Below are 27,388 nucleotides of genomic sequence, written 5' to 3'. Positions count from 1 at the left end.
GCAGCTTAAGTAGAGAGGATTTTAAGTACAGCATGGCCTTTAAAACACAGTTTATCAAAAAGTACACAATTTCCTGCTGTTAATGGACCCTACCATAATATCTAGGTGATTGAGCAATGATTTGAGGAAAAAGGATGCTGCAACAGTGATCTTATTCAGCATGCTATGATCATTTTCATGACAGTTGTCATGTACCTCAAAAAACCCAGATGATTCTTAAAAGATTTCTTCTGTCAGATTAAAAAGGAAAAAAAACCCACAAACCACCAACCTGAAACTGGGGGAAGATACAGGATAAATTAAAGGACAAAGCCAAATTCTCTTCCTTTTTAACCAGATTAAAAAAAGCTAAATAGTCCCAGAACAAATTATTTTCAAATCCTTTTACTTTTTAATTGTTGGGCTAGCAGTGTTCAACTATCACTATAAACTGCAGGTTCTTAGGAGTTAAGTTAATTTTAAACTTCTTTCACACATCATTAAAAGAGAGACCTTCACAAAAGCCTTAATTAAAGATAATTAGTGGGTGCCTTTCTAGTGTAATAAACAACTGTAATATCTTCCATAGATATGTGCTATATGAGGAATGAAATCTGATGTGTAATAAGCAGAGGGCATTGAATGTATCATTTATGAAAAGAACATTCCTAAATAAGGGTCTCAATAGTCTGTTTCAGGATGTGGTGGGTTGACCCTGGCTGGACACCAGGTGCCCACCAAAGCCACTCTGTCACTCCCCTCCTCAGCTGGACAAGGGAGGGAAAATATAACAAAACGCTCATGGGTCAGGATAAGGACAGGGAGAGATCATTCATCAATTAACCATCATGGGCAAAACAGACTCGACTTGGGGAAATTAGTTTAATTTATTGCCAAGCAAATCAGAGTAGGATAATGACAAATAAAATCAAATCTTAAAGCATCTTCCCCCACCCCTCCCTCCTTCCCAGGTCAACTCCACTCCCAGTTTTCTCTACCTCCTCCCTCCCAGCAACGCAGGGGGACAGGGGACGGGGGTTGGGGTCAGTTTATCACATGCTGTCTCTGCTGCTCCTTCCTCCTCAGGGGGAGGACTTATCACTCTTGCCCTGCTCCAGCGTGGGCTCCCTCCCATGGGAGACAGTCCTCCATGAACTTCTCCAACATTGGTCCTTCCCATGAGCTGCAGGTCTTCACGAACTGCTCTGGTGTGGGTCCTTTGTGCGGTTTGCAGTCCTTCAGTCACAGATTGCACCAGCACGGGCTTTCCCATGGAGTCATGGCCAGCCTGGGGGCATCCACCTGCTCCAGTGTGGGGTCCTCCATGGGCTGCAGCTGGCCATCTGCTCTGCCGCTCACCTCCATGGGCAGCAAGTTGCTGAGGGGCCTGGAGCACAAGTCTTATGAGGAGCAGCTGAGGGAGCTGGGATTGTTTAGCCTGGAGAAAAGGAAGCTGAGGATAGACCTTATCACTCTATACAACTACCTGAAGGGGGTTGTAGTGAGGTGGGTGCTGGTCTCTTCTGTCAAGTGGCTGGTGATAGGATGAGAGGAAATGGCCCCAAGTTGTGGCAGAGGAGGTTTAGATTGGATATTAGTGTCGTGGTTTAACCCCAGCCAGCAATTAAGCACCACGCAGCCGCTCACTCACTCCCCCGCCATCCAGTGGGATGGGGAAGGAAATTGTGAAAAGAAGTAAAACTTGTGGGTTGAGATAAGAATGGTTTAATAGAACAGAAAAGAAAAAACTAATAATTATAATGATAATGATAACACTAATAAAATGACAGCAATAATGATAAGAGGATTGGAATATACAAATGATGCACAGTGCAATTGCTCACCAGCCACCAATCAACGCCCAGTGAGACCCCGAGTGGCGATTCCCCCTGCCCCCCCCCCCACTCCCAGTTTATATACTAGACATGACATCCCATGGTATGGAATACCCCTTTGGCTAGTTTGGGTCAGCTGCCCTGACTGTGTCCTGTGCCAGCTTCTTGTGCCCCTCCAGCTTTCTCACTGGCTGGGCATGAGAAGCTGAAAAATCCTTGACTTTAGTCTAAACACTACTGAGCAACAACTGAAAACATCAGTGTGTTATCAACATTCTTCTCATACTGAACTCAAAATATAGCATCGTACCAGCTACTAGGAAGACAATTAACTCTATCGCAGCTGAAACCAGGACAATTAGGAAAAAATTCTTTACTGAAAAGGTTCTCGGGCATTGGAACAGGCTGCCCAGGGAAGTGCTTGATTCACCATCCCTGGAGGTATTCAAGAAGTACCTAGACAAGGCACTTCAGGACATGGTTTAGTGGGCATTGTTGATGGTTGGACTCGATGATCTTAAAGGTCTTTTCCAGACTAAATGGTTCTATGATTCTATAATTCTATGGGCTGGGGGGGGGACAGCCTGCTGTCTCACCATGGGCTGCAGGGGCATCAACCTCCTCCAGCACACCTCCTCCCCTCCTTCCGAACTGACCTTGGTATGTGCAGAGGGGTTCCTCTCACATTCCAATCCCACTACTCACTGGGGGTTCCCCTTCTTAAATTTTTTCTCCCAGAGGCACTACAACTGTCGCTGATGGGCTCAGCCTTGGCCAGAGCTGGATCTGACTTGGAGCCAGGGAAGCTTCTAGAAGTTTCTCACAGGAGCCAACCCTGCAGCTCCTCCCCCACTATCAAAACCCCACCACATAACCCCAAAACACCTGTCCACTACCAAAACCTTGCCATGCAAACCCAATACACATTAAGAAGATTGCAATCTTCAAGAAGATGTATTCATTACAGTACAAACCAGCTGCCCCACAATTACTGGTTTCCAATTTTGAAGGGGAACATTTCAAACAATTATATGTTTCACAGAAAATAAATGGAAAAAAAATAGCCATATACACAAAAACATATGACACTCACTATCAATAGATCTATCAATCAATATGGGGATTGATCCCAACCTCAGTCAGTCATGTGGACAGCCTACCACATCGTAGGCAATTTCTGGAAATGTTTCTATGTAGTCTGATACCGGCACAGGTTCCCAAACAGGAATTATCCATGTGATGCTATTGTTCTTCACCACCTCTAAGCACCCTGCTCAGAGCCCTCTGTCCTATCTGGTCATTCAGGCTACACAAAGGGAGTGTTAGGACACTGACAGAGTTCATGATCACAGACTTATTTCCCTCAAAATATTAGCTGGCTTGCAGTTCCCAACAGTAGTGGCAATACTGCTGGTGTCCAGAGTTACTGAATTATTTTTAAACATTTAAATGACTACCTATGGATAAGCATTAAATAAATGCTTTCCTTTAGCCTGATGTTTAAACTCTGACTTTTTTTTTTTGAGAAACCTGAAGTTGTCTCGAGATGCATAAGCATATCTTTATATCTATCAACTCCAGTCAGACAATGTGCAAGACTTAACCAATGCTGCATACTATACTGTTCCTCTGCAGCAGGAAACAGTTTTACCCAGAGGCTATAACATCTCTGCTACACTCTAGTAACTGCATTCAAGGCTTCCATCAGATGAAAGAGCAGAACTCCATTAACCACACTTCTTCCTCCTTTCCTCCAGAGTCACAAGATGATAAATGAATATGATTCCATCATAAATCTCAGGGACCTGATCTGATCCTAGTGGAAGTGGACTGTGGAACACACACTTATTATGAAAACCCATATACAGAAACCTTTGTCTATACTGAGTTCTGAAAGCCAAAAGTCTTTTTCTGTTTAGGGCAACAAGAATTTTTTAGAATTAACTCTTAACCCACATGTGCATTTCTTTCATGCCACATATTAAGGTTATTCTGATTCATTTCAATATATCATCCTGAGAGAATAAAATTTTCCTTTGCTATCTAGTCAGGTTTAAAGCTGGTTATAAAATATATGGAGATGAACCAAAGTCTTTACTCCTTTTATGGAACTGAAGTCTGCCATGATCTACTAGTCAACGCTACTCTGAAGGAGGAAACCTGGACATCTGACGGATCTATGCTTTCCACATATTTCTTAAGTAGGCTATACTACAGGTCTAAAAGATATTGGGAATACAAAGACCGGGGCGGGGGGGGGAGAGTGGGGGAGGAACTCAAAACTAAAAAAAGAAACTAAAAAAGTGTTATAAATCCAGATGAATTATATTGCCTTTTAAAAAGCTCAGTTCTGGATTCACAAATTCTCCAAGTAAAGATATTATTTCTAAATTCAGATCAAAATCTGGATATCTGGGTCTGGATTTTTCATGGAAGTGAAGCCTGCTTATGAGCTAATTTCAGTTGTAAGAGCATTCGTAAAGTAATGTATGAGAATCAAATGAACAAGGGAAAAAAACACAGGGGGAATTGAAAAAAATGGCAATATATATTGTTTTGGAATTATTAATATAAACCAGATTTTTATACAAAAATGTTATGCAAGTTAGAAATATACAAATATGGGAGTATGCCTGTGATTCTTCTAAGAAAACTTGGTAGAGTAAAATTAATATATCATAAATCAAAGATTCACATAGATTGGAAGGGATCTCTGCAGTTCATCTAGTCCAAATCTCTGCTCCAGTGAGGGCTGTTTAATAGATTACTTATTGCTTTGTCCTGTCGTGTGTGGAGTACCTCCATGGATGGAGATCCCAGTGTTTCTCTGGGCAGCCAGCGTTTGACTGCCTTCCTGGTAAGCATTTATTTTACTCATATCTACTGAGAATTCCTTTGTCCTGCCATCACACACCTCCGAGAACAGTCTGTCTCCCTCTTTGTAGCCTCTCCCCAGGCAGCTGCAGACAGCAGAGACATGTCTCCTTCCCTGCTCTTCCCCAGGCTGAGGCAGCTGGTCGCCCACCACCTTCCCCCGTGCACCTTGTGCTCCAGCCCTGACCATCACGGGGACCCTGCACTGGACTCATTGCCATAGAGCAGGGTGCATCCTAGGCTTTGTGCTTCCTGTCACTGTCACAATGTTTATTTTTATGACACAAATCTTGCCAAGCTTTAAAAGAAATAAGGTAAGTCAACCTGAAGTTAATTTAGGTCCAAGATTAAGCTGACACTGCAGAACAAGATCATTACCTCTAAAGTACTTCTTATGTCAACATTACCTCCTAGTCTCAGAGTGACCTGTGGTAACTTGGTATTCTTCAAAATGCAAGATGAGGAAACAGATCTAACAACAAAGTTGCTTACCATAATGGAATCAGTATAGACATATTGTACACCCTTACTTTGGGATTTCATACATTGTATTATAAGTTTGGACTGCATGAAAAGAGAAAGAACACATGGGGAAACACACTCTTAGAAAAGGCAATTAAAAAATACTAGTTTGTTGGTTCCTGGGGAGTCTAAGAATGAAAACTTTATTGGAAAACAGGGCTATTGCTAGAAATACCACAATAAAATAAAATCACTTAAGTTGTCATTTTAAGGTAGTTAGCCTGATTTTACAAAGTATTACAACAACTTGCAATCATAGAGAAAGTCAAATGCTATTAATCCAGCTTCATGAAATTGATCCTAAATTCCTCAGCACAGCCAGATAATCTAGGAGGCTAAATTTAAATGCATGGCTTTTCTAATGGGTACTGTCAAAACACAGGGAGAAGAGGAAAGAAAAATTGTCACGCATTCCTAAAGAATGGTATGTGGGATCTCTTTAATCCTAAAATACACTTTAAAAAAAAATTATTTTCATCGAGTCTTTAAAGTAGAATAGCAAATATATATTGAAGAATAACTTTGACATCAGGACAAAGTTCAAGGAAAATGTGATATTTGAGACATAATACATACTTCTATAATGTGTTGTTATGGGTTTGTGTGGCGTGGAGTTTTTTGGTAGTGGGGGAGGGGGCCACAGGGGTGGCTCCTGTGAGAAGCTGCCAGAAGCTTCCCTGGCTACAAGCCGGGCCCAACTCTGGCCAAGACTGACCCAATCAATGACGGTGGTAGTGTCTCTGGGAGAACAAATGTGAGAAGGGGAACCTGCGGTGAGTAGCGGGATCAGATTGTGAGAGGAACCCCTGTGCAGATACCGAGGTCACTGAGGAAGGAGAGCAGGAGGAGCAGAGGAAGAGGGGATGCCCCCGCAGCCCTGGTGAGGCGGCAGGCTGTCCCCCCCAGCCCATGGAGGGGAGCGGGGGATCAGATGCCCAACTGCAGCCTGGGGAGAGCCCACGCCAGAGCAGGGGGATGCCCCCGAAGATGGCTGTGACTCCATGGGAAGGCCCACGCTGGAGCAGTCTGTGACCGAAGATCAGCCCACAGAAAGGACCCGCGCCAGGGAAGTTCAGGAAGAACTGAAGCCCGCGGAAAGGACCCATGCCAGGGAAGTCTGTGAGGAACTGCAGCCCACGGAAAGGACTCATGCTGGAGAAGCTCATGAAGGACTGTCTCCGGTGGGAGGGACCCCGCACTGGAGCAGGGGACGGGTGAGGAGTCCTCCCCCGAGGAGGAAGGAGCGGCAGAGACAAGGTGTGGGGAGCTGACCCCAACCCCATCCCCTGTTCCCCTGTGCTGCTGGGGGGAGGAGGGAGAGAGAACTGGGAGTGGGGTTGAGCCGGGAAGGAGGGAGGGGTGGGTGGAAGGTGTTCTCAGGTTTGGTTTTACTTCCTAATATCCTTGGTTTGATTTGATCTGTAGGAAATTAAACTGATGTTGTTTCTTCCCCAAGTTGAGCCTGTCTTTTGCCCATGACCATAAGTGGTGAGTGATCCCTCCCTGTCCTTATCCTGACCCACGAGCCTGCCTTTATGTTTCTCCTCATTGCATTGTGGCCGGGGGGAGAGGAGTGAGCGAGCTGTTGCGTGGTGCTTTGTTACCGGCTGGGCTGAAACCACAACATGTGTACATGTAAATGCATAAACACGTATATATATAAACATGTGTTTATATAAAACCATAGTCAAGTAATTGTTTCTGATACGGTCACAGAATTTTTTCCTGTTTTTCACATTTTCCTATTATTCATTCACCCACCACATTTTGTGTTTTCTGTGGGAATTCTGTTCCTACAGGGAACAGAATCCCAGATCCTTTATAGATCCAGTACTAACTTTAAACACAATCACAATCCTCTTAGTCCCTTTTCCTGACTCCGACACCCGGAGCTGAGAGCACTCTGCAAGTCTTCATCTCGCAGAGCACTGCTGCTGGCTTTCCTGCTACAAGAAGTTCTGCTGTGGCATGTCACACCACTGTCAGATACCTCTGTCTAGTGGCTCTTAGCCACAGGCACATCCACAGTGTACTGACAATATGGGGCAATGACCTAGAGGGGACATTTGAGAGGAGAAGATGTTTTGATTCTTTAAAAGGTTCCATAACTTTACAATTGCTTAGCTCAGCTTAAGTTACCAGCTATTCTGGAAGCCAGAAGATTGTTTTATTAAAGTATAGAAGTGATATTTCCTATTCTCCATTTCATGGCTGGGCATGAGTTAATCAAGAGAAGTATAAATCCTGTGTCCTGTTTGTTCCTCTCTCTCTATTAAGATCACATGATGAGGCATTGTCCTGGTTTTGGCTGGGATAAAGTTAATTTTCCTTCTAGTAGCTGGTATAGTGTCATGGTGTGGATTCAGTATGAGAATAATGTTGATAACACACTGATGTTTTCTGTTGTTGCTCAGTAGTGTTTAGACTAAGTTAAAGAGTTTTCAGCTTCTCGTGCCCAGCCAGCAAGAAGGCTGGAGGGACACAAGAAGTTGGGAGGGGACACAGCCAGGACAGCTGACCCAAAGTGGCGAATGGGATATTCCATACCATGTGATGTCATGTCTATATATAAACTGGGGGGAGGGGGCAACGGGACACAGATCACTGCTCAGGAAGTAACTGCACATTGGTCAGTGAGTGGTGAGCAATTGCATTGTGCATCACTTGTTTTATATATTCCAGTTCTTTTATTATTATTACTATTGTCATATTATTATTATAGTTGTTGTTTATTGTTGTTATTGTTTATTATTGTTGTTATTGTTGCTGCTATTATTTTTTATTTAAATTGTTATTATTATTATTTTCTTCCTTTCTGTCCTATTAAACCGTATTTGTCTCAACCCATGAGTTTTACCTTTTTCCTTCCAATTCTCTCCCCCATCCCACTGGGTGCAGGGGAAGTGAGCGAGTAGCTGCATGGCGCTTAGTTGCTGTCTGAGGTTAAACCACGACAGACATGCATTCACTTTTCAGGGAACATGAACATGCTCCCCAGTGTATAAGTCCCTGAAATAATTCAGATTTTATCTCAGAGGTGACATTTCCAAAATCATTAGTTTAGTGAACAAGGTTCTAGTTGGAGCATCCACAATGCAGTGCAGGTTGATTGTGCCCTAGAAATCTGTTTCCAATATAGATGACATGACCAAGTGTTTGTTGTACAGTTGGATGAGACCCTTGTGCATAGACCTTGCTTTCTTTGGAAGGAAACTTAAATGCACAAGTACAGAATCAGCCAAAATGTCCACTGTTTTGGATAATGCAAAGACCAGGATTGAAGGATGCAAAACTGAACATACATTGCACATCGAATAGGCATAGTTGCCAGTTTTCAACAGAAGATATTATCTGATGGACCAGATCTACTTCATAAATACCATTAAAACAATAGGAATTAGTCACTTTTATTGACTGAATTACTGTACCTAAATATCTAGGCTGGTTTGAATACAGGATTAACATACATTAGCACACATTCTTTCAGTGGACTATTACATCAATAATCCACCCAAATTCAATATTTAGATTCATACCCACATACTAATTTAATGACTAGAGATCAACTCTCTAAAACAACAGTGTTCATTATTTTGGTGGTCACCCAAAGGGCCTCATAAATCCATTAATTCCCCCCTCAAGAACCTCATGAATGAACTGGGAAGAAAAGTAAAAAAAAGGAAAAATACATACATATGGGAAGTTGACAATATATAACAGTTTCTGAAGATGGATATATGGTCACTTTATTTTTTTTAGTCATCTGGAGGCTTAATTACATCATTCTTAATCATAACAACACATTACATTTTTGTACAAAACATAATTTTATCATATCTAAATGGTAAATAATCTGTTAATTACCTTCCTTCCAGCTACCAAACAATACTGGGGAGATCTGTGGGTTGTTTTTTTACAGGTGAAGTGGTCCCTCAATAATAAAAGGTTGAGTAACACTGCTTTAGAAAAGCAATTATTAGCCATGAGGACTTCTGAGAGGACAGAAGTGTTGACAAATGTCATGTTTTTCCCCAGTGTCCTCTATCCTAGTTATATAATTTGGTAAAAATTTAATACATTTCTTGAAACTGAAGGGCATACTGAATTACCTATTCATTTTCATTTAACCAGCATGATTAATGTATTTATTAAATTAGTTTGAATTTTAAATACTGCAGTGCAAGAGTATATTAATTAAATTTAATTAGAGTAATCTTATCTGCTACAATAGTTCTCACTTCTTCTCCCTCTATGTTTGCTTATTGAAAAACCTCTGTTGTAAGATAAGGAGTTTATAAGTGCTGGACTACATATTTTTTCCCCCTAATTTTCCTGATGCAGTCCTGTTGATTTAATTACAACAGGTGTGTCTGTCTATGCCTAGGAAGAGAATGTGATCCAACAGCAGTGGGAGCTCTCAGTCAAGTCTTAAAGGCAGCTTTCAGAAATGTCCTGGTTTCAGCTGGGATAGAGTTAATTGTCCTCCTAGTAGCTGGTACAGTGCTGTGTTTTGAGTTCAGTACCAGAAGAATGTTGATAACACTGATGTTTTCAGTTGTTGCTCAGTAGTGTTTAGACTAAAGTCAAGGATTTTTCAGCTTCTCATGCCCAGCCAGCGAGAAAGCTGGAGGGGCACAAGAAGTTGACACAGGACACAACCAGGGCAGCTGACCCAAACTGGCCAACAGTGTATTCCATACCATGGGACGTCCCATCTGGTATAGGAACTGGGAAGTGGGGGCGGGGAATCGCCGCTCGGGGACTGGCTGGGTGTCGGTCAGTGGGTGGTGAGCAATTGCCCTGCGCACCATTTGTACATTCCAATCCTTTCATTATTGCTGTTGTCATTTTATTAGTGTTATCATTATAATTATTAGTTTCTTCTTTTCTGTTCTATTAAACCGTTCTTATCTCAACCCACAAGTTTTACTTCTTTTCCCGATTTTTCTCCCCCATCCCACTGGATGGGGGGGGAGTAAGTGAGAGGCTGTGTGGTGCTTAGTTGCTGGCTGTGAGTTAAACCGCAACAAGAAAGAAAGTCTCACCTGACCTTGAGCCCAGAACCTGGCCAACTTATGGACCATCTCTAGTTTGGTCACATCCCTTGTGTCACATCCCATGACAGCCTCTGTGCACATGTGCAAAGAGGGAATCTCACACTGTTTATGGGAACCCAGCAGAGTGATGGACACCACGTCGTTGGTCAACCCATCCCACATGATGTTTCAAAAGGAATCCAGTACAGCTACTTCTCATACTAAGAAAGGTAGCCAAAACCAGGGTATGAAGAAGTGCCGGTTTTTGTCTGATACCCATTTTAAATGTAACAAAACTGTCAGTGGCACCCACAACCGGCATTTGATCTCTCTTGTATAAAATATTAACCTCTCATCTGGATACAGTATTACAGAGTATTTTTTAATTTGGAAAGCAAGCACCATGGTTACCAGCCAGTGAAAGGGGAACACAGCCTCTTTCACGGTGAAGCTACCAGGGTGCTGCTACACAGAACTGGATTTTGCTCTCCTTGCCCTCCAGATTTCTTCAGCAACACTGATCAAGTTATTTCAACTGATGGTTCACAGCAACCATTGTGTCTGCCTTCTCAGTTTTCTAATGCACCATATGAATTAGCAGGGTCCCATTTTGAGCTTGAGCCAATCACTCACCTTTGAACTGAAGTTAGATAGAGGTAAAGATGCTAAACAATGTGAAAGCACTATGAAAGGAGAAAATAAAAAAGGTCTGTGCTCTCAGACGGAGATCCTGAAATGGCTGTAACACCATCTCACCTCACCAGGGCACTGTGAAGATAAATGGACTGCTCATCACTGAAGCACTCAGGTTCAAGGAGGAAATGAATGAATCTGTTGTCAGGGGAGCATCTGAACAATGTGTAGAAAACATGACTTTGACCACACACTGACTGATGAGGAAAAGAACAAAATGCAGCATAGCAACCCAGGGGGTTTTATTACCATTTGTTCTGAAGCAGCATGCCGAGTGGGTGGGGATAACACAATGCTTTAGTTTGCATTATATGCGTATGCCAAGGAAGCCACAATAAAGTTCTTCAGGCAGACTTAATTCAGAATTTTCATAGTTTTTGAGGGTTTGATTTTGCTTCCAGATTTACATTTTAGTGTATGTACACACTGAGGTTCTCATTGCTTTTTTAAGTGTACTATATATTAAAGGCTACTTCCTGCCAATTTTCAGGCTCTGAAACATAGTTTGCTTCTGTAACAACCTTGGTTGTCCCAGATCTTAAGGCAATACAGAATCAGCTTAGCCCTATCAGTGTCATTGGAGCTGCAGCAGTTTACATCTGTGAAGGATGTTACCCAAAAAACCAAGAGCTGATTGGACTTTGATGACAATACATCAATTTGCAGGATAAAAGAATCCATCAGGTTTCAACAGAATTATCCCAAATCACTCTTTGGTTTTCAGATAGCTGACCTGCTCCTTTAATTCAGTCACTTTGAATAAATCAAACCATTTGGCACAGGAATGGTTTATTTTTCAGGTCAACAATTTTCGCGGGGGGGTGGGCTTGAAGTAGTAATATTTTAAGTAAAAAATAATTTGAAATATCAAGTCTTAAGAAAAGAAGAGGATTAAAAATAATATGTAGGCAAAAGCAGCTTTATTGTTTTATATTATTAATAAAATACATTACTATTTGTCAGGATCTCAATTATGTATTATGAGACTCATCTCTTCCATTTGGAGATAAAACAGGTTACAAATACTGGTGGGAAATACATGACTTTTTAAGTATTTGTGCTGACTTTGTATAAGTCACTATCTAAGTACTTCAGTTTTTCCATCTGTTCAATACGTTCAACAATCCTTTGCATGTTTATAATAACATCTGAGATCCACAGCTGATATTTTACTGTATAAGACCAAAGTTGTACTACTGCTGACAAGCTTGTGTAAGTAAGTGGGAGATTTTGTGTGTGCGTGTGTGAGATCCTACCAAGGTTTTTCTCTTGTTCAGTCAGCATCACAGACACAGAGATCTGAAACACCCTTACTGCATGATCTGGGTCTCTACAGGAACGTTTGACATAGGCTCTTCAGCAAGTAGCATAAAACTGTTTTGTACCACCTAGTGTGGAACTCTTGATAGTCATTATTATCCAAATATACACTTTTTCTGCCTTCTTGTTAATAAAAGTGTTTTAACAAAACTAATAATGTTTATATTAATGACGTCAAGAGAAGAAGTGTATCAAAATTTCCCACAGAGCTGCACACACAATAACCTTCTACAGTTACCACCCTTTGTGTAGCAGTTTTATATATTTATTTTAAATGCCTTACTTTCAATACCTTTGTTTATACATTTTAAGCAACAAACTGCATGCTGACTCTCAGTAGTTTGTTTCAAATGCAAATACGCATGTTGTAAATGTTTTGTTTTAAATAATAGTTGGTAAATCACATTTGCTGGTTTCCTAGAATTAAACAAAATAGGATGTTGTAGACATACTGGTAATGGAAGACTTGACAGACTAGCGTGCCTGAAAGATTGTTTATTTTCCAGTTCCATTAGGTGGGCTAAGAAAACTTACTATATTCCCCTACAAACTGTGACACACTGCAAAATATCGGTTTCATGTCGAAGACACAGTGACAAACTGCACAAACTGAGTATCAACTAGATTAAATAACTACTTTTTTGTTTGTTTTCTTTCTCCAAAATTGTGGCAGTTAATTAAAGTTTGAGACAAACAAACAAACCATTAAAGTCATCACAGGTATGTTCACACACATGGACACACACGCGCTCGTGCCCTTCTAAATGCAGCTTACTTGCCATCCTACCTATTACTGTCCAGCCACAGCTTGCCTCTCATTCATCATGTCCATTTTTTCTTTCAACTCTGTTCTTCTGTGAGGATGCTAATAATCTTTATTTTTGCTTTGCTCCATTTTCAAGCATCTTTTCTTTCTAATTCTGCACAAACCAGTACTTTCTTTAGTGACTGAAGCCTAAATGTCACCAGCAGCACCTCTCTTCTGGGAATAGAGCAGGGTTAACTTTTCTAAGCAATGCATAGAGCCCTGCTTTATTTATTCTCTGTAGTAAAGGTCTAAAGAGCAGAAGTCCTATGATAATTCTACATTTTTTAAGTAATAGAAGTAAACAAATCCAGATTTTCTCAAGGTTCCAAGTTGCATATAACAAAATGTGGTCTTTTACTTCAACTAAGCAATATTTTGTTTTCAGCAGTCCCATTCACACCTAAAGGAGTTCTGTACAAAGTAAGATATGCTTCTCAGCACAAGAACAAAATTTATTTCCTAATGGATAATACTATTATATAACACCTGACATGATTCCTCACATACTCTTCAAGTTTGCAAATCTGAGGCTACATCTTCTTGCACCTGGAATCTGTCAGGTCAGCTTTTCTTTCACCTTTGCTAGCTATGCCCTAGGGTGTTTAGCTGTGCTGTGGGGAAATCCTTGTTGCCAGAAACAGAATTCCTTTCCTGCCTCTACTCTTCCTGCTTTGTAAAAAGAAAGAGAAAAAAAGAAAATACAAACAGCCAACATAAATAATAATCTTGAGCAGGTTCTGAACTAGTCTTCTACAATTTTTTGTTATTCACAGTGCTAACCAGTGGGGGAGAAAAATAGCTCATGGGTTTTAATCTGCCATACCAGTCATGCCATTAAGTCTTCTTGTACCAACAGTACTAATGAGATGCAGCAATTTAAAAAAAAAAAAAAAGAAAGAAAGAAAGAAAGAAAGAAAAGAGAGAGAGAAAAAAAAGGCCTTTCTTCTCATCTCTCACAGATCTTTGTGGGCTGCGGGAAAAATAAAACATGGTATTTGTGAACTTGCTATTGCCCATAAGGAATAATAGTGTTTCTTCATATATTCAGAGGCACACAAAGAAAACCTGTAAACATTCAACCAAGCAGAGATGGCCAAAATTCCCCAAACCTCTTAAAAATAAATAAAATCTCTATAAAGTCACAAATATTAACTTACTTCTGAAAGAAGTTGTATGGTCCCAAAATTTGTGTCAAATACATAAATTAAAAGTTTTGTTTACATTAGGGTTTATAAACTACAAACAGGTAACCAACAAAGGTTAACATCAGCTCTTTTGTGGTATCCCAGAATGCATTACCTATTGCTGCTGAGGGAAAGCACATAAATGTGTAAGTCAAAGGAGGATAAATATGAATGCAAAAATAAGCTTGCATACTATTAACTTCCTCATCCCCACTCCTACTTCCCATTTCAACAAGAGGCAAATTTGTCCTGCCTTTGTGCCATATTACAGGGTTTTCTCTACTTCAGGGGCTGAGAAAATATGCATGCCTAACTTCCAAGCCAATAGACCGTGTCTAACTTGTCAGCTTCAGAAATTGGAGAGAAGCCACAGCACTCCAATGGGAAAGTGTTGCTCATCTATATGACAACAGAGACACAGAAGATAACAGCTAGTTGGCAGCAGGGCAAGAACTTTGGGGGCTAAACTCCCTGAAAGTCCAAATTTCACTGAATATCTATCAAAACCCTTTTTCTGAATTTGAGTTACAGTTCCACTATTGCAGTTATTTCACTAGCACCTATGGTTGCTAATTTCTATGTAAATTTTCATGTTTTCTACACATAGGCAGTGATGTATTATTATCTTCTTTGTTTCAATTGTCTTGTGTTTCAGTGAGTCTGGGGTTTCAGCATCTCTTGCATTTCATAGCAAGTAACAGCTGAAACTGTCATTTGTCTACATGTAGAAGTTTAAAAGCAGTTGATTCTGCACAAAATTCTGCCAGTAAAAACAAATTACTTTCTGCATATCATTCAAAACCTAGTGGAGCCCCCAAATCCCCAACAGTGTTTGAAACCTCAGTTTCACTCAGATCTTCAAATAAATGCCTTATAAGTGGTCCAAGTCCTTGAAACATCCATGTATAATTTTAGCATCTGTGGGGACAGGACAGCACCGTGGCTCAAATTATGGGACACGCAGTTACTTGAGACTTGAGAATTCCATGCACAAACTGGAAACAACTGTGTCTTCTCTCTTCACATTGTGAAGTCTTGCGGGCATGGATCTGCAGACACATCTACATAGCAAAACAGATCTCCACATGTGGGTTGTAGGTGTTGTTATCTTATACATGATATGCTGTGTCCACCTCTCTCTCTCAGAAGGGCCTAAGGAGCTACCTTTCTCTTACAGGAATGGAGAGCATATATTCACCTTCATACAGTAATGCATGAGCTTCTCTTATCTAAGGATCTGAATGATAATATATTTTTCCTGTGCATGCCCTGTCTAATAATAAGCTAAATAAACACATTCTGCTGAGTGAAAGGATTTCTTCCATAAGGATTACAGGACATCCTCAGACTTGAAAACCAATGCAAAAAGTGGAAAAAGAGTGGTGCAAATCTGAAAATCTAAAGCTATCTGTTGCGACATATACCCCCAGGAATGCTTGGAAATGTTACAATTACATTCCTTCCATTCCTTTTTACCAATACTACTTATTTTAAAGGGCAACCTGAATCGCTTGTTAAGTGCTATGTTCAAAAATCCCACACACTTGATTGCAGCTGGCCACTGTGAGAGTCATGTAATATTCAGAGCAGACCAGGAAATCATAACACTTCAGTTGTATCATCCCATGAAATGGATGATGGAGGTGTAGATTGCAAGAAGTTGTTTTCTTTCGAATCAGGATATATAGCCACTAAGGTCAGATGGAGACTTCTCTCACCCAAGATGCAATATGATACTGTGCCATCACGTTTTGTGAGCAAACATACAACATCCAGAGATAGGGATTAATTTAAATTGCTGTGATTTCTGTCAGTAATTTTCAATTTTATTCTGATATGAATCTTTTCAAGAGTCCCTCACTGCGACTAAGCAGGCATGCTTCCAAATGCCTCTCAAATCAGTGTGTTTGAATCACCAGTCTGTAACAGTGACCTTGGGGCAAGAGGTAATAAGTTGGTCTGTTGCTTTCATTTTATGTCACACCAAAACTCAAGCTTTGAAAGTCTCTTGCTGGTGATGGTGAACGTTATTTCCCCCACCTCTCCCCAGTCTATTAGCACAGGGAAATATTGAGGTGCTGACGCCCCACTATTAAAAGAGCAGAATGATGGTGTCAGAATGATTTATTTCTAATAGGTTTCTGACATCTTCGTCTATGTTAAGACAGCTCTCACACAAGAGAACATGACAGTCATTTTGGCTTATCCCTTATAATGTGTGTTATTAATAGGCCTTCAGTTTATTGATTTCCCAGATAGATAATCATTCCTGAGTGGCTACATAATGCTGTCTGAGGTGAATAATAGATGGCACTAAGGATTACTGGGCAAGTTATAGCAAGCCAAAGGATGTGGCATAAAGAAGCTCTGGCTGATGATATAAATGTATTCAAGAGGCTAAAGCTGTCAAACCCAAAATGCCATATGATTAATTACTCTATTATATTTGTATGCAGAGTGAAAATAGAAAAGAAAACTTGGGGAGGAAAGGTGAGAAAAACCAAAATTGTGCAAAACCATTTACATACATTGTCTTCCATTTTTGCATGCATCATGGCTTACACTAACTTAAAAAAATGTTTTCATTAAAGCTGGATGCAAAGACAATATCTAAACTCTTAAACACACTGTTCCAAGTACGCAGCTATTAGAAATACACATCAACATACAGAAACGTATAATTTGACTTATTACCTGCTTTTCCTCTTTTTCCAGAGATACCTTTATCCCAAGCCGATTCCTGAAGGACAGCCTTTCAAAGAATTGCACTGTATGTTACACTAGTGTCATCGCAGAAGCTCACTGTTGTCTTTGAACAGTATGTGAAAAACAAAGTTTACTTAATTTGACAGGTGACAGCAGAAGCAAGACTGGTATGTGCAAGTAGTCCTGGAAAGCAAAGAATTTGAGAGATTGTTACCACTGATTTATATTACTACTAATTCTATGGTTAAAAGCATCTAAATTCTTAAATAAACTTTTGGATTTTTAAAGGAGCAAGCTGGCATTCCAGAAAGAGTAAAACTATCCAAATTAGCACAGGAGAGTGACCCAAACCCTATCGTCTAGACATTAAGGCATTGACTGGATGTCATACTTACTTTGGTAGTAGAGACACAGAAAGGAGGCATGCAAGTCATTTTGGAGGTTAGCTAGATTGCGAGCCCAGCTTTTCTCCCAGGGTTGACCATACTGTGTTTTTTTAAAACCTAGAACTCTATGAAATATGATTCATTTTGACTTGTGGAAAAAGACTTTTGATTGAGAAAAAACATGCTAAAACTCAGAAAACTTAGTGGGGCAACCTGTTTTGTTATTTACATTTCTAACTTCTAAACTTCAGCTGAAGGCCAAGTACGTATCATTAGAAGTTGTTATAATCTGAGAGTGAAAACCGAATTGCAGGTGCCAAGCCAGCTCCTACACAAATATCTGTTGTACAAAAAGTAATATCAGGAGGTCTATCTGTTTAGCTGGCTTAAATCAGCCTAAGTTTATTTTTAAGTCAGTGCAGCTATGCTGATTAATACCAGCTGTAGATCAGGCAGAGGCACTCCAAAGATGAATGACAAATGAACTAAACTCCTGCTCCAAGGACAGTCTTTGCATTGATGTAGAAGTTTGCATTACTGCTGTTTTCTAGGCAATCTTTGAATAAAGTCACCAGATCTCTGATTCAGTTTGACTAGGGCTGTGTGGCACAGAAGGTAGCTATGGGCAAAGTGCCCACCACATATTAACCAACCCTGTTGCCCTACCTCTGATGGCACTACTCTTACATGTGCCAGTGAAGGATGTAGCCCATTTCTATTAAAATTAATTGAAGTTGGTTTAAAAAAAAAAGTTGCTACACCAGGTAGAAATTAATTTGTTTACTGGATGAAATAATAGGCTTCAGGAAGGCCAACATGTAAGATTCTGGTTTTCAGTATAGATGAAAACTAATAATGGTTAAAAATAGCTGATATTTTCCAGCTTTTGCAAGCAGCTTTAAGACTTTTTTTGCATATAGGAAAATGTGGGTACATGTTTTCCAGAGGATCAGAAAAATGTGGGTTCATGTTTGCTATAGTACAACAGTGAAGGACTGTAACATGCTAATCAGCTCTTCAGAAAACAAGAAGTCTTGCACTCAAAAATGAAAGTCACTTGTTCACTCATTCCTGGTTTTCCTTTGGAATCTTTAGCATGCAAACATCCCACTGCACAGCAAGTTTAAATGTCGAAGCTGATTTCACATCACTTCCAGAGTCTTGTGTCATTGTCGTGTAACCCCTATGGGATAAGACTCACAGATAGAGGTAACCCTAGGCTACAATACCTTTCCACAGTTAGCTAAAGCTTTAGACTGGATCCAAGCCTTTTCTTCTAATTCTGTTTTCTATTTCTCCCAAGTGTACATATATTTCTGTAATACACAGCATTTCACTCTACTGAGTTCTTAATAAATTTTGATCTCTAGCTGTGAGACAAATGAGTCTACCAGAAATCCAAGGGTCCCTGAGTTATATTTCACTGCATAATCAGAAAGAATATGATAGAAAATATAGTATAAACTTTCCTTAAGAGAAATACCTTAAGAGAGTTAATCATACCCTGTAGAAATACCACCAGATTCTAATTAATCTGTGTAGATGCAAGTATTTTTTGAGACTCAGTCTGCTAGATATGTTAATCTGTTTAGCTTCAGTGAATCTACCTAGTCAAATTACCTGATATCGTCCCAATTGGATGTGCAAGGGACACAGCACTGGACCTTCACAAAATGTGATATTCTAGTTCTCTGCTTTAGATTATTTTATACTCACCTTGAAAAGAGGTAATGACTTCAGCACTGAATAATCACCTGTGATTTAGAGACTGCACACATTAGCCGTTATTCACCAACTGAATGTATGTACAGTCTCACTCTCCTAGCAATACTTAAAAAGATGCTAAACTTAGAACTGTAATCACAGTAATTTAAACCAGACTATGTATTCTAGTTACGTTAATGAAACCTAAATGAAAATCAGTTCCTGTAATTTCACCATAAACTAATGAAAAGCCTGGAGCAAAACCAGAAAATGCAAGAAATTTAGGGGTTTCTGTAAAATACTGTTGCTTCTACATTTTCCCAAATAAATTCTATATTCCAGGAGAGTACTGGGGTATGGTGATGTAGCAATGAGTTTGTAAAAATGAGGACTACTTGTGCAGTTTTGAGGGAACAATTGCCACATCAAATGAAATGCAGAAGACCCTTTATGTCATTTCATTAGTCTTTCTGCCCTTGTGGTTGCTAACATTAGGTAGCTCTTCAGGCAACTCTTGTTAACCCTTGCTTAAAAGCACACACTGCTGGCATGTGGAGAGGCATTCCAAGACTACAGCTGCCTGCAGTAGCTGGGAATACCTTCTTATTGTCACTCAACAGCAGTTAGGTTATTCTGGTTATTCATGATATCCTTGGGGTCAGGCAGCTCTGTCCTTTTAAGAAAAGATTATTTTCCCCTCCTACTTCCTACTCCACTATAGCACCAACTCTTTTTTCTACCTTCTGCAACAAAAGGACCACCAAATTACTTATGATACATATGACTTTTGGAGAAGACCTGAAATCAACAGGCTCAGAAGGGTCACCAAAAGCTCTACCTATAGGGTGTGAAACTGCACAAGCAAAAAGCAAATATATTTAGTTTGTTGATATTCAATGTTTACAAAAAAAGTATTGGAATAGATTCAGCACTTGATCACGGTCTTAAGCCAAAGAGTGCTTCTTAGCTCTGACCCAGCAATATTCCCCTTTTCACAGACATCAAAGACATGAGTTTCCCAGCTTGATGCTCTTCCACGGGTATTTGCTGATCATAATAACTTACACCTTTAACACAGCAATTAGTTCCTCCTTCCCATTGTCACTTGTAAAAATGGGGTCTGAGCAGGCAGTCCAGATTTAAAATAAAATTAGTTCTCATAGCAAATGTGAGAAAATCATAATTTAGACATAAAGAAATGCCTTCAGAAGTGCTAGTCAACATCTGTAGTCTGCTGAACACCTTAAAAATTTTTCACCAAGAGCATCATATGCTTTTGACCTTTTGATCTGATTTTACCACTATACAACTATAAGAATAACAAGAAGGTGTGCAAATCAAACTCCAAATGGTATATAACAAGCAGCCTGGATGTCAACTTCAAATGTGCATCAGAGGCATGTTTTGTGGAGAACTATTCCAAACCACATGGAGAAGCAGTCTTGCCCATTAGGATATGTAATTTAAAAGTACCATGTATGTGTTGAGAAAAGTGCGAATAATTTTGAATTTATGTATGGGAAAGCTATACATAGACTGAATAAAAATTTTGGCCTAGGTCTCTCCTCTCTTCCCATTCTGCTGACTTGACTGGTGCACCACTCCAATGCTGCCAGTTGTACTGAACCAGTGCAAGGAAAGAATTTGATCCAAGACCTGGAAGCAAGAAGACAGGTATTCTAGGAACCAGTGAGTTCATTGTTCAGAGAGAAAAGACCAAACAACACACACTCAGGAGGTTTTCTAGCTGACTTAGGACCCCATTAAGGTTACTCAGGCTAAATGTGGAAGCAATATGAAAGAAATAGTTTTGTAAAGTTAATAAATGAATTGCATAATTACTTCAATGTGCAATATTTTCCTCCCCCAAAACTTGAAAAAAAATTCTTTGTGTGCATGAATCTTCCTTTCTCTGAAGGAATTCACAAAAAATCAAGATGATGTGTGATGTGTAAAGATCAGATTTCATTGTAGTTTTCAGGAACAGTTCAACTCTATTCATTTAGGCACTTACAAAGACATTCTTAAAATTTTAAAGCATATTATAAAATTTGTTTCTTTTACAGTAGGTGTCTATTTCATTTAGTCTCACTGATGTTGTAATGAAAATATCAGAACTAAAATTAAAAGAATCTATTTGCAGTAGACTCACTGTCTTGGAGTATTTGAAAGGTGTTATTTGAATGTTTAACTATCACAGACCATACCTAGGAAAAAAAGTAAGTTATTTCATAATGGCTATCATTCCTGGGTTTTTGTTTGGTTTGTTTTGTTTTCTCTTTTAGATGTTCCTCATACCTTTATCATAATTCAAACAAAACCTGGAGAGATACAGTCACTGTAGTGCAGAGATTTTAACAGAGGATATTCTACCCCAGGAAGTGCTCAAAGTTTTTAGTTCTCTTTTATACTGTTTTTTATTCTCCTTCCTATAAGGTAAACTTCAGTATACCTCTGAGACTTTCTGCACCAGAAAGCAGTCTGACTATGCTCCACACTCAGATAACAAAGTGCAAAGTCTCTGCTCTCCCTTCGCACTTTTATATTTGGGTGATGCCAGCTGACCCTCATATTCACAGGATCACAGAATGGCTCCTCTGAATACCAAGTAGTTCAGCCCCTTGCTCAGTCGTAAGTAGGTTGCCCAGGACTGTGTCCAGTTGGGCTTTTAATTTCTCCAAGGATGGAGAGTCCACAATCTCTCTGGGCAACCTGTCCAACTGTCTGGCCACTTTCACAGTAGAAATGTTTTTTTCTTGTATTCAGATGGAGTTTAGTGTCATTGTCACTGAGAACCACAGGAAAGAGCCTGGTTCCATCTTCTTTGCAATCTCCCTTTAGGTATTTACACACATTGATAATATGCCACCTAAGCCTTCTCTTCTCCAGGCTGAACAGTGCCAGGTCACTCAGCTTCTCCTCGTAGAAGAGATGCTCTTGTCCTTTCATCATCTTCATGGCCCTTCCATGGACTCCTCTCCAGTAAATCCATATGTTTGTACTGGGCAGCCCAGAGCTGGGCACAGTACCCCAGATGTGTTTATCAGTGCTAAATAGAAGAAAAGATCACCTCCTTTGACCTGCTGACAATGGTCCTACTAATGCAGGCCAGGAGTCTGCATTACCTGGTTTGTACTGAGGTGCTGCACTTTACATCAGGCAGGAGTCTCCAGATAGTATACTTTCTTTCCTGAGCAGAAAATGTTGCAAAAATAGTTGCATAAAAGGACTGTTGATTTGTCTAATATGAAACTAAAAATGATACCTGTGGACTGAAAAATATTATCAGTAAAAATCAACTATAGACTGCTATTATTTGATTATTTTTTCCCCTTTTGGATTTTAGCTTCCTCATATTTGTATACCTAGCCAAATGCTGGCCACTGGCACTCTGGAAATAGGGCAAGTAGAGCTTCTTATTCTTTTCCTATTTATTCCCCTCTGTTACACGTAAAGGAACACTTCAGGAAGGCAACTTATTTATTCCTTCTGTGATTTATGTGGTTGAAAAAAATAACAGATTTACTGTCTTACACAGCTGAAGAAAAGCTATGAAAATCTAGCTCCAGATGAATACATAAAAAAGGAGAAATGTATGCAGCAAAACGTATGCAGCAACATTAACAACCTAATGCTGAATGTATCTGCTGTAGTTTCCTCCTGGGAATGACCGAGTTTGTTTAAACATGTACTACTCATTTATGTAGCAGCACCTATTCTTTTGTCCCTTTCAGCTCATTTGAAAATCAAATGGAAATGTGTCTATTTTTTATTATGCAAAATGTTGTCATTCCCTACAAGAGTGAACAGGATAGAGTTATCTAAACTGATGCTGTAAAATTAAATTAAAGCTTAATTAATAATTTGAATTTTTTTTTCCTGTCATGGAAATCTACAGAATTAAATCTTAAAAGCAATCCTAAAAGCTTTATTTTGGAAATTACTTTGGTTTCACTCTACAGTCATTATTTGGAACAAGCATATAGAGTCACAGTATATTTTAGGAATATTTGGACACAAGCAATGAACTAAACTCCCTTAACCTCAGCTTCCTGAACTGAAAGTCTATTACACGTCACATTCAGATGTAGCACAAAACACCAGCAATGCATCTTCCCTTCCAATGTACCTTTTAGCCTCCAGTTTGAGGAATCAGAATGAATCACAATGAAGAATCAGGATCGTTCAATGACCAGTGGACCAATTTTCCCATGCTTAGATATTTTAGCTCCTATATATTACATGGAAAAGTAAGAGCTATAGCAGTAGTTTTACTACTGCTGCTGGAAGACTTTCCAAAAAACATTTAATTCATGCATTAGTTTTCTTAAAAACTTCACGCAAAGAGGAGCCATCAGTTGTCTGAATGCTTGTGACATACCCATGGAAGCAAACAAGGCTTTAAATAGAAAACAGTTGTCATTCTATAACAAAGACAGGTTAAAGGTAATAGTTCAGGGGTGACTTACAAGGTACGTTAATGGGTGAGTCATTTTCAGTACCATCACAAGTTTACCTAGATGTTAAAAGACATATGAGATTTGAGATGGGTCAGCACAGAATGTACAAAAAAATCCAGGCATGAGAACACTCCCCTGCACATCAGCTGCAAACTACTGAAGCTGGAGATATGGTTGCAATCTCCAGGTTAGAAGTAAATAGAAATATGTTCATATTTTCTCACTGTAGAAATATGTTCATATGCCTGCTTCACACAACCACTGCAATGTGTTTCTGGACAACAAGGGACTTTCTTCATTATTTGTGCCACCTGATTTTTCCAGGATGACTCCTAACAGCTCAGTCTATACAAGACTGAATTCATCAAGCCAGCTCTGATCCATGACTCAGGCTCACAAATGTGTACACCAATTCACATGAACAATGCAGTTTACACCAGCTGGAAATTTAGTAAGAATTTAGGTTTATAAGACTGATGGCTAATCCCTTAAAGAAGATGGAAATTAAACACCTTTTTTGTTATACTTTTTTATTCTCTAACAAAGTTCCATCGTTCCTAAGCTTTTACAGAGCAATACTTTAAGGAACCATTTTAACTATTTCTCTAACTTGCATTATGTTGCACAATAATGTGATTGTCACACAAACACCAGAGATTCTGGCTATAGGGCCCGATTCACACCCTGTAGATATCAATAGGGACTTCTTAAATTTCAGCATCTGGATTCAAAACTAACTGTAAAAAAACCTGACTACCAACAGGGCTTGTATCTGAGTCCTCTGCTACAATGTAAATAATTACTGGCATTTACTCTCACCATTAATGAAGGGAGTAATTCAACTGTCCTGTAGGCTGGAGCTCCACAGTCTGTGGAGCAAGGATTACACACCTTTACAGAACTTAAATTCAGAGAAACTGCTTTGGGTGTTACATTTAACTGCTACCTATATGGAAACCTTGCAGTCATCCTTATTATCGTAAGAGGTGATGCATTTCTTTTTTTTTTTTTTTTTTTTTTTTTTTTCCAAAATTCACACAGCAAGTTCTCTGCCAGATGACTAATTGGTCAGTTCCCAGAGCTATGATGTCATTGGTATTAGCAAGACTTGGTGGAATGAGTCTCATGACTGGAGTGCTGGGATGGAGAGCTACAGGCTGTTCAGGAGGGCTAGGCAGGGCAGGTGAGGCGGAGTAGTCGCACTGTATGTAAGGGAGAGATTTGACTGTACAGACCTTACAGTTAGAGATGATGTGGTTGAGAGCCCCTGGGTGAGCATTAAGGGGATCGAAGACAAAGCAGATGTCTTAGTGGGTGTCTACTACTAATCACCCAGCCAGGATGACAGCACAGAAGAGTTATTCTACAGGCAATTAGGAGAAATCTCTGGATCAGTAGCCATTGTCCTTATGGGAGTTTTCAACTTCCCAGACATCAACTGGGAATACAATACTGCCATGATAAGCAAGTCTGGGAAATTCTTGAAGTTTGTGGGAGATAACTTCTTGTCACAAGTACTCAGTGAACGACTAGGAGAGATGCACTCCTAGTCTTGCTGTTTATGAATAGAGAAGGACTTGTGGGAGATGTGATGATGGGTGGCTGACTTGGCCACAGTGATCATGAAAAGGTTGAATTTAAAATTTTCTCTGTAATGAGAAAAAATGTCAGCAGAGTTGCTACCCTGAATTTCAAGAAAGTAAACTTTAAGCTACACAGGGATTTACTTAGCAGTGTCCATTGGGAACCTGTCTTTGATGGCTTAGGAGTCCATGAGTGTGGTCAGTTTTTAAGAACCCCCTTTTAAAAGCACAGGAGAAGGCAACCCCACTGTGTCTTAAGTCAAGCAAGCAGGGCAGAAGACCAGCTTGGCTGAACAGGGAACGCCTCTTGGAGCTCAAGAGGAAAAAGAAATTGGATGACATCTGGAAGCAAGGTCAGGATTTGCAGGAAGATTACAGAGCCGTGGTTCACATATGCAGGGAGAAGACATGAAAGACCAAAGCTCAGCAGGAGTTGAACCTGGCCAGTGTTGTATCAGACAAGAAGAAAGGCTTTTTTAAGTACATTAATAGCAAAAGGAGGTCCAAAGAAAACATTGGACCAATACTTGTTGAAGATGGTCACCTGGCAAATAGAAATGAAGAAAAAATGGAAGCATTCAAAGATTTCTTTGCCTCAGTGTTTAATAACACTGATAGATCTTGGGCTGCCCAGTCCTCTAGGTCAGATGACCATGAGTGCAGGAACAGTGACTTTCCATTTGTGGACACTGAAATTGTAAGGGACCAGTTGTATCAGCTGAATGTTCTTAAGTCCATGGGGCCTGATGAGATTTATCCCAGAGCACTGAAGGAGCTAGTGGATGTTATGGCAGGAGCCCTCTCAATCATCAACCAAAGGTCCTGGGAGTCTGGTGAGGTCCCTGCTGCCTGGAAGCTAGCCAATATTATCTCAAATTACAAGAAGCATGTGAGGGAAGACCCAGAAAACTACAGACCTATTAGTCTCACCTCAGTTCCTGGAAAAATTATGGAGAAGATCATACTAGTACTATTGTAAAGCATTTAAAGAACAACGCAATTATCAGGCACAGTCAACATGAGTTCACAAAGGGGAAGTCCTGCCTAACTAATTTGATAACCTTCCACAATAAGGTCACCCACCTCATGGGTGAAGGGAAGGTGGTGGATGTACTTCTTCTGGTTTTTAGTAAGGCTTTTGTTGCTGTCCCTCACAGCATCCTTCTGGACAAGTTGTCCAACTGTGGGATGAGCAGGTTCACAGTGTGGTGGGTGAAGAACCAGCTGAACAGCAGGGCTCAAAGGGTAGCAGTGAATGGGACTACATCTGACTGGTGACCAATCACCAGCAGGGTTATTCAGAGCTCAATTCTAGGGCTGGTTCTGTTCAGTATTTTTTTCAATTATTTGGCTGCAGGAGTTGAACACACCATTAGCAAGTGTGCTGACATTGCCAAACTGGGAGGTGCTGTTGACTCTCTGGAGGGACAAGAGGCCTTGCAGAGGGGTCTAGATAGGTTGGAGCATCACACAATCACCAATGGTGGGGACTTCAACAAGACCAAATGCTGGATTCTGCACCTGGGAAGGAGTACCACCAGACACAAGTATAAATTGGGAGAGGAGTGGCTGGAGAGCAGCCCTGCAGGAAGGGATCTGGGGGTGCTGGTTGACTGCAGGCTCAGTAGGAGTCAGCAGTGTGCCCTGGCAGTCAAGAGGGCAAACCCCATCCTGGGGTGCATCAAACACAGCAGAACCAGCCGGTCGAAAGAGGGGATTGTCCCGCTGTATTTAGTGCTGGTGCGGCCTCACCTTAAGTACTGTGTGCAATTTGGGGCCCCACAATTTAAGAAGGACGTGAAGGTACTCAAATGCGTCCAGAGGAGGGAACACAGCTGGTGAAAGGTCTGGAAGGCATGTCCTGTGAGGAGCAGCTGAGGACTGTGGGTTTGTCTGGTTTGGAGAAAAGGAAGCTGAGGGGCGACCTCATTGCTCTCTGCAGCTTCCTGAGGAGGGGAAGTGGAGGGGGAGGTGCTGAGCTCTTCTCCCTGCGATCCTGTGACAGGACGCCTGGGAATGGCTCAGAGCTGGACCAGGGGTGGTTCAGACTTGACGTTGGGAAGCATTTTCTTTACTGAGAGAACACTGGAACAAGCTTCCTAGAGAAGTGGTCAATGCCCTCTGCCTGTCATTGTTTAAGAGGCATTTGGATGATGCCCTTAATAACATGCTTTAACTTTTGGTCAGCCCTGAAGTGGTTAGGCAGTTGGACTAGGTGAACGTTGTAGGTCCCTTCCAACTTGAATATTTGCTTCTCTTCTCTTCTCTTCTCTTGTCTTGTCTTCTCTTCTCTTCTCT

The sequence above is a fragment of the Buteo buteo genome, chromosome Z (genome assembly GCF_964188355.1).
Source record: "Buteo buteo chromosome Z, bButBut1.hap1.1, whole genome shotgun sequence".
NCBI lineage: Eukaryota > Metazoa > Chordata > Aves > Accipitriformes > Accipitridae > Buteo > Buteo buteo.
The sequence above is the reverse complement of the archived record's forward strand: the minus strand, read 5'-3'. Positions refer to the sequence as shown.